Below are 7,355 nucleotides of genomic sequence, written 5' to 3'. Positions count from 1 at the left end.
ACACGCAGTTCAATACACCACATCATCTCTTTCCTCGTTTCTGCTCGCCTCCTCGCAGAACGATAAATTTCCCGGACTTAAATCCCGGTCGGTGCGCGACCACGACCACTCACTGACGACCGCTTCCGCTTCCATAGTAAGTTTGTACCATGCGTCGAGCGCGGAAATGCGGTTTGTATAAGCTTCGTAGCCCCCTTGTTTACCGGTCTGACGACATATTTACGAGAGCTGAGCCCCTTTCGATTCAATCTCGATATTTGGTCAGATTCTCTTCGTCGCTCTCAGCATTCTGTCGTTTCCACGGGATGAGACTTATCAGATACTTTCACCGCTTGCACTTTTTTATGCCGCACACGCATCCCCCTTCCATCTTCTTATTTTTTTATCTCACGTATCGTTTCGTTCGCGTCCCACACGCTGACGCCGCATCGGAGTAAGCGAATTATTAGAGCGCATGGCACTCCATGAAGCCATTCATTGTTTTCCACGTAGCTGGATTTATCGTCTTAGCGGCGTCTCGTTAGGACGTTCTTACCGAACCGTGCAACGGACTAGTTTAGGGCGGACCCTGTTAGGGCGTACGTGTTTGTGTACTTGCATCCTGAACGTAAGAGCACGATACATGTTCTCAAATTAACTCGGTTAAAGCGATAATCGATCCGGCTACGCTCTGCGTCTTAGTGTTCAAGAAATAACAAAATTGATTTTTTTTATTCTAATCACAAATATATTTGAAATACTATTTGAGTTTAATTCGTTTTTAATGTTTTAATGTTTTATAAAAGCAAAAATATTTCTACTGAAAAGCTGCTAAACTTTCTCTTTGAGTAGTCTTTAAGATTACTTTATCTGAAATAATTAAGATTTGAAATTGATCTTGTGACGTAATAGAGTTTCTAAAATTGTGAATTTGTTGATTAAACAAATACCAAAAATCTATTCTCTATAAACTTTCTATCATAGATTTTTTTAGCAGACTGTATACATCTTACAGAATAAAATTTGTCATTTGTATATATTGTATATATGATATATTTATATCAGAGAAATAAATACTTCAATTTTGGCATGATTTGATTTGTATTGTGTCATGCGTGGAAAATTACAACAATTAATAGCAAAAATGAGAAAGAGAGAGACTTCGTCATCACCAAGAGTATGAAAGAAAAAGGGTCGAGTGATATCGGAACTTTATTATGACGTCATAAAAGGGATAGGCAGTATGATTGCCGCCCTTCATTCGTCATTCGATTCACGACGCTGGTCACGAACGCATTCAACCCTCTTCAGATTATACGATAGCGAGGGAGTCAACGTGTCACGTGTCGAATTTATGTATGATTCACATCAAACTTTCTGACCGTTTTCAAAATTATCATTTGCGGCAGGATTTTAAGTTATGTAAATTGTTATACAATTATGTATGTTGCATTCGTATTTTCATATTGCGCTCCACTATCTGCCATGTAAAATACTTTGTAATTGGTCACTCATACGGCAATCAACAATGTTAATCAATCTTCTGTGTCTGTATGAATTGTTAATTGAATGTTTAATAATTAAAATATTGTCAGTAATTAACGTATACAATTGAACGCATAATGCGTGAGTAGATTTGCAAAATTAATATATGGTCTCAAGTATTTGATATTCAAATCAGAAAAATATTAAACCAGATAATGATTAAATGTTTTTACATTTTCAATTACTAATAACTAATAAAAGAATTTCACATATGTTTTTGCACATCTACATACACGTGAAATAAAATAGCCATAAGTATATTTGGATATACTTTATTCTTTTAGTTATTAATAGTCTTCTTTCTCATAATTTAATATTTTATCTGCAATGTAAAGTTCAACATCAAAATAAGTGTTAATGTTGGCGCAATCGACCCTCAATTTCTACATAATTCACTGCTGTAATTATGAACGCGGAATGGCGAAGGCTCGAAATTGACAGGACAATAGACAACGCCGGAGATATTACGAAACAACGGAACTGCGATTCAACGATCAAATTCATATCGTTGCTGCCTCCCAAAATTTCAGGTTTAGCAATGACAGCGTCGGCGATCGGTATCGATCTGGGCACGACCTATTCCTGCGTCGAGGTCCTTCGTCATGGCAAGGTGGAGATCATCGCCAACGATCAGAGAAATTGTATCACACCGAGCTACGTCGCGTTCACAGACACCGAACGGTTGATTGGCGACGCGGCAAAGAATCAAGTGGCGATGAATCCCATCAATACAATTTTTGGTGAGCTCGCACAGCCGTTTCCCGTATAGATTTGCGTAGATTGGAATCCCCGACTTTTGCACAAACTGCATAGACATGCTATTTCGATAGATTTTACGAGATCAGTCGAGCGTAACCGTGACAACAAACTCCAGTTGAAATTTTAACGACAGAGTCGAAATCAAGCGATTTGGCAATGTTGCTGCGACAAAAACGATAGATTGAATTTTTGGCTTTATTTCTACTCGCATCTTCAATATTTTGCCAATGTTAAAATGAGGAAAGAAGGAATCACCGAAATTGCCGATGAAGTCGGTAATGCACTCGTTTCGGCGCCGCCAAATCGACTCGCCGTTTTGAAATCTACTGTCGCTCGTGTGTAGACCTGGGATATGGCTAGTACGCCGTAACAGACCGTGTTTATGATGTTGATAATAGCCACAATCGTTTCCTTTCAAAGTAGTTGTTTTAGTCGAATTCGTTCGCTTTTGATGACTATATCTCGACACAATTTAGTTCATCAGTATTATAATAGAATGAAGCGTTTAATCTTAAAAAGTGCAATCTTGAAAAGATTAATTTCTTCAAATTAATTTCAAATTTTGAAAATTCTTATTTTTTAAATGTGACAAAAATATGTTTTAATTTACATTTAATGATAAAATAATTAAAAAAAAAAAGAAAAATTGTTTCATTATAATTTTCGTGTATTGTCGAATGCGTGTTATATAAAGTTAATACGAATATGTGACAAATACACTGGAAGATTTAAACAAAATCATTTTGCAGACGCTAAAAGATTAATCGGTAGACGATTCGAAGAGTCGTCAGTGCAATCCGACATGAAACATTGGCCGTTCGCAATCACCAATGACGAAGGCAAACCGAAAATTCGAGTGCAATATAAAGTGAGCGCAATTAATTACGTAAATAAATGGCAAAGAAAAGCCCTCTTCTTTTACTCTGATATACGTTTAATGAAAAAGAAAAAAAATACCTACCGCGCGTGGAGAACCGAGTAGGTTATACTGACTAAGCACGTTCTTTCCTTCATAAGTTTCATCCTGGTAAATGTTTTTCATCCACCCGTCGCTCCATTAATTACTCGTTGCGTATTATTACACAAGGGCGAAACGAAATCTTTCTTCCCCGAAGAGATCTCCTCAATGGTTTTGACCAAGATGGAAGGAAACTGCGGAAGCTTATTTGGGCACAGCCATCAAGAACGCTGTGATCACGGTACTTCAATGATTCTCAACGTCAGGCGACGAAGGACGCGGGCACTATCGCCGCCCTGAATGTTCTAAGGATCATTAACCGACCGCAGCCGCCATCACTTACGGACTTGACAAAAAGGATGAAAGGAATGTTGTGATCTTCGATCTCGGCGGCAGTATTATCAATACTGACTATCGATAATGTATATTTGAAATAAGTTTGCGTGGATATAACGATAAGAAAATATAATTCCTCTATTTATAGATGATTATATTGTTCTGGTGTAAAATATTCACAGTAAACATTGAGATAATTAGAATTATATATTTTATGTTTAATTTCAACTTATTTGTTTTTACTAGTGCAAAATGTTTGTGTTATAAAAATTTAGTGAAATTAACAATACGTAAGTAATAAAATTCTTTTTTAAAAATCAAAAAATTTACATCAAATATAACATTTTTTTAATGTAACATTTCTATTATTATTTTTTTCTACTTCCTTTAATGTTTATTTTTGATTATCATCAACAATATTTTTAAAGGTTAAAGCAACAGCCGGTGATACTCATCTCGGCGGAGAAGATTTCGATAACCGTCTGGTGACACATTTTGCGCAGGAGTTTGGGAGAAAATACAAGAAAGATCTGATGAAGAATAAACGAGCTGTTCGTCGGCTGAATATTGCCTGCGAGTGTGCCAAAAGGACGATGCCTTCCTCTAGGCAGGCCAGCATCGAAATCGAATGCTTTGCTAAATGGCATCGATTTTTACACTTTGCTCACGCGCGCTTATTTCGAGCAATTAAACCAAGATCTTTTTAAATGCTCTGGAGCCAGGAAAAGTATTACGCGACGCTAAGATGGATAAGACAAAAATTCAGGATGTAGTTCTTGTTAGTGGCTCAACAAGAATACCACGCATCCAAAAACTTCTACAGGTTGATCTTCAAGTTTATTACTTCGTATTTATGTGGACGTATCGACGCGGATATTTTAAAGATATAACGCAGGGAAAACAATTCGCCATTTAATCAGGCAATTTAACATTTGTTGACTCAATTTCTCGTGATGAAAAACAAGATAATATTAAGTGCTTATGTTCGGCGACAAAATACATTTAAAATTCGATTCAATTCTCTTCTTCGTTTCGCGACACGGAGAAAAGTTGCAGGGGTGGCAGCCGCAAAGAAAACACGAGGCTAGTCCCCAGGTGTTTGTTACAGCATTAATGAGTTAGATGACAAAATCAACAGACACTCCTGTTATTTCGTCGTCACTGTAGAGAAATATAACAGGATAGATATAGATTTTTCTTCGACAGAATTCCGAGAACTGATGACACTTTTTCATCATCTCCTTAGGATTTTTTCAACGGTAAGGAATTAAATGAATCCATCAACTCAGACGAGGCTGTTGCCTATGGCACGGCGGTTCAAGCCGCGATTTTACACGGCGATAAGTCCGAGGTCGTGCAAGATTTACTGCTGCTTGACGTGACTCCTCTGTCGCTTGGCATCGAAACGGCTGGTGGTGTAATGACGGCTGTCATCAAACGGAATACGACTATCCCGACGAAACAAACGGAGATATTTACCACATACTCTGACAATCAGTTGATACAAGGACAACAATCTTTTAGGAAAGTTTGAACTTTCTGGCATTCCGTCGGCACCACGAGGAATACCTCAGATTGAGGTAAATTTCGTAGAGTATGGTAAAGATTGACAATATTGGGGTTTTAGAGATAATCAAAATATTAGAAAATATAAAAAGCGTAAAAAGAAAGGTGCTTTGACTTAATTTTTATAAAAATATTTCTTCTAATTTACTTTTAAATTTATTTAATTTCCTATGATAAATACCTATATAAGCCCTGGTTAATTGTGTGTGAGTCAAGAAAGAAAGAAAAGTCTAAACATCTGTTATCAATATTGTATTTAATTTGAATGCTATGAATATGAATATTATTTAAAAAATGACGCGTCTGTAAGAAATCAAATTATCACAATATTTTCTCAAGAGATATTTTGTGAAAAGACTAAATTTTTATAATTTGAGTATTGAAAGAAAAATTTGCAACAAATAATTATTTCCAAATAATATTTAAGAATGCTTAAGTAATCATAAGTTTGATTAATTATTTAATGGCTTAATTATTTAATAGCAGTATGTAAATGAGACAATAATATATGACTAGATACATATTTAATTGCGATTTGAGCATGTGTATTTAATTATTCCTGTCCGCGTCACTTTTTGTTGTCCTCAAAAAGACAGTTGCTTTCTTGTCAAGACTCACTGTAGCGCCTTCTTTACCGCAGCTGATCGTTTTAATGATCACCGATCAGTAATTAAAAGAAAGAGCCTTCAGGGCTCAAACCGCTAATAAACGTTTCCGACAATCGACGTCGGAGATAAGAAAACAATCCTACGAGGCAATAGGCTCCGGAATGAACTGTACCAAGATGCTAGTCTTGTAATAAAAAAAAGAAAAGAAAAAGAGAAAAAAAGGATCCTCGAGAGAGAATATATAGCTCGGCTCAAAGGATAAGAGTAGAGGCAGAGGGCGATTCTCATGTCTCAAGATTCCTTTCTGCCCGTTGCCATCGGCGCAGGAATCGGAAGGGGCTCTATTGGAATTGTCAGACTGTTCGGATAAGCATCCGGATGCTGGCGGCTGGCAAACGGAACGAAGTCGAAGGGGAGAATGAAAGAAATCGAAAGAGCAAACGGCCGGCCTGGTTGAAAGAGGGAGATTGCGCGAGGAGAAGGGATGCGCGCGATATTTTTCCATGAAATTTTTTTCGCTCCCAGGTTACATTCGACACCGACGCCATCGGCATCCTGAATGTCTCCGCGGCGAAAAAAAAACAACGAATAAGAAGAACAAAATAACGATTACCAATGACAAGGGACGCCTCAGTAAGGAAGATATCGAGCGCATGGTGAGCGAAGCGGAAAGATATCACGCCGAAGACGAGAAACAAAGGGAAAGAATAGCGGCTAAGAACAACCTGGAGTCATATTGCTTTAATATGAAGAGTACGATAGAGGAAGAGAAGGCCAAGGAGAAGATATCGGAGGTTGATCGAAGGTGCATTCAGCGAAAAGTGTAACGAGATTATCAAGTGGATGGACACCAATACATTAGCAGAAAAGTAGGAGTTTGAGGCGACGTTAAAAGAAGCTGAGATATGGTATTCCTGCATTCTTTATTCGGTTCCGCATATCTATGATAATGACATAACCGAATGAGCCTAATAATGAGATTTGTAACTCATTGTCAGAGAGATGTGATTTTATACATCACGTTTTGCATTGCTTTTGGCTTTTACTGGAATATAATTCTTTAGATCACGGTAGAAAAAAAATGTCTTCGAAACTGATTAAACTGACTTTAAAGTACAAGATCATTTGGAAAAAATGTACAACTTTATTTAACATTCTGTAAATAGATTGATATGAGACATTATACATATTACATATATAAGAAAAAGAGAGAGAAATTGAGTGTAAAAAGTTACATTGCAAATTAATTAAATATATGTTCTTATATATATTTGTATCATATAATCACGTAAAAATGTGTATATATTTGCTACCATTAATGAAAAGTTATTATAACACTTAATGAATGTATACATCACAGTAAATATAATAATTTATAGATATGCAATTCTATCATAAAAAAATTCTACGAAAGTACCAACCTTTTCAGGATGTGACAAATAAACCGTTAGTATAACGCTAGTGATGGTTCAACTAAGTAGACTAAAATCGAAAAAGTGGAATAATTATGCAAAATAAAATATAAAAAAAAGTTCAAATTTAAACAATTATACAGTGCAAGTTTAGAGTTCTTTTATTAATAAAGGATTTTGATAACAATATTT

The 7,355-nt window shown here is 36.3% G+C and overlaps 1 pseudogene; it reads left to right on the top strand.

The window, feature by feature from the left end:
• Nucleotides 1–2,061: 2,061 nt before the first annotated feature.
• On the top strand, nucleotides 2,062–6,717 carry LOC114940537 (heat shock 70 kDa protein cognate 4-like; annotated as a pseudogene).
• The last annotated feature ends 638 nt before the right edge of the window (nucleotides 6,718–7,355 follow it).

This window comes from Nylanderia fulva, unplaced genomic scaffold, assembly GCF_048542155.1.
Source record: "Nylanderia fulva isolate GAGA-0341 unplaced genomic scaffold, ASM4854215v1 Scaffold5, whole genome shotgun sequence".
Taxonomy (NCBI): domain Eukaryota; kingdom Metazoa; phylum Arthropoda; class Insecta; order Hymenoptera; family Formicidae; genus Nylanderia; species Nylanderia fulva.
The sequence above is the reverse complement of the archived record's forward strand: the minus strand, read 5'-3'. Positions and strand labels throughout refer to the sequence as shown.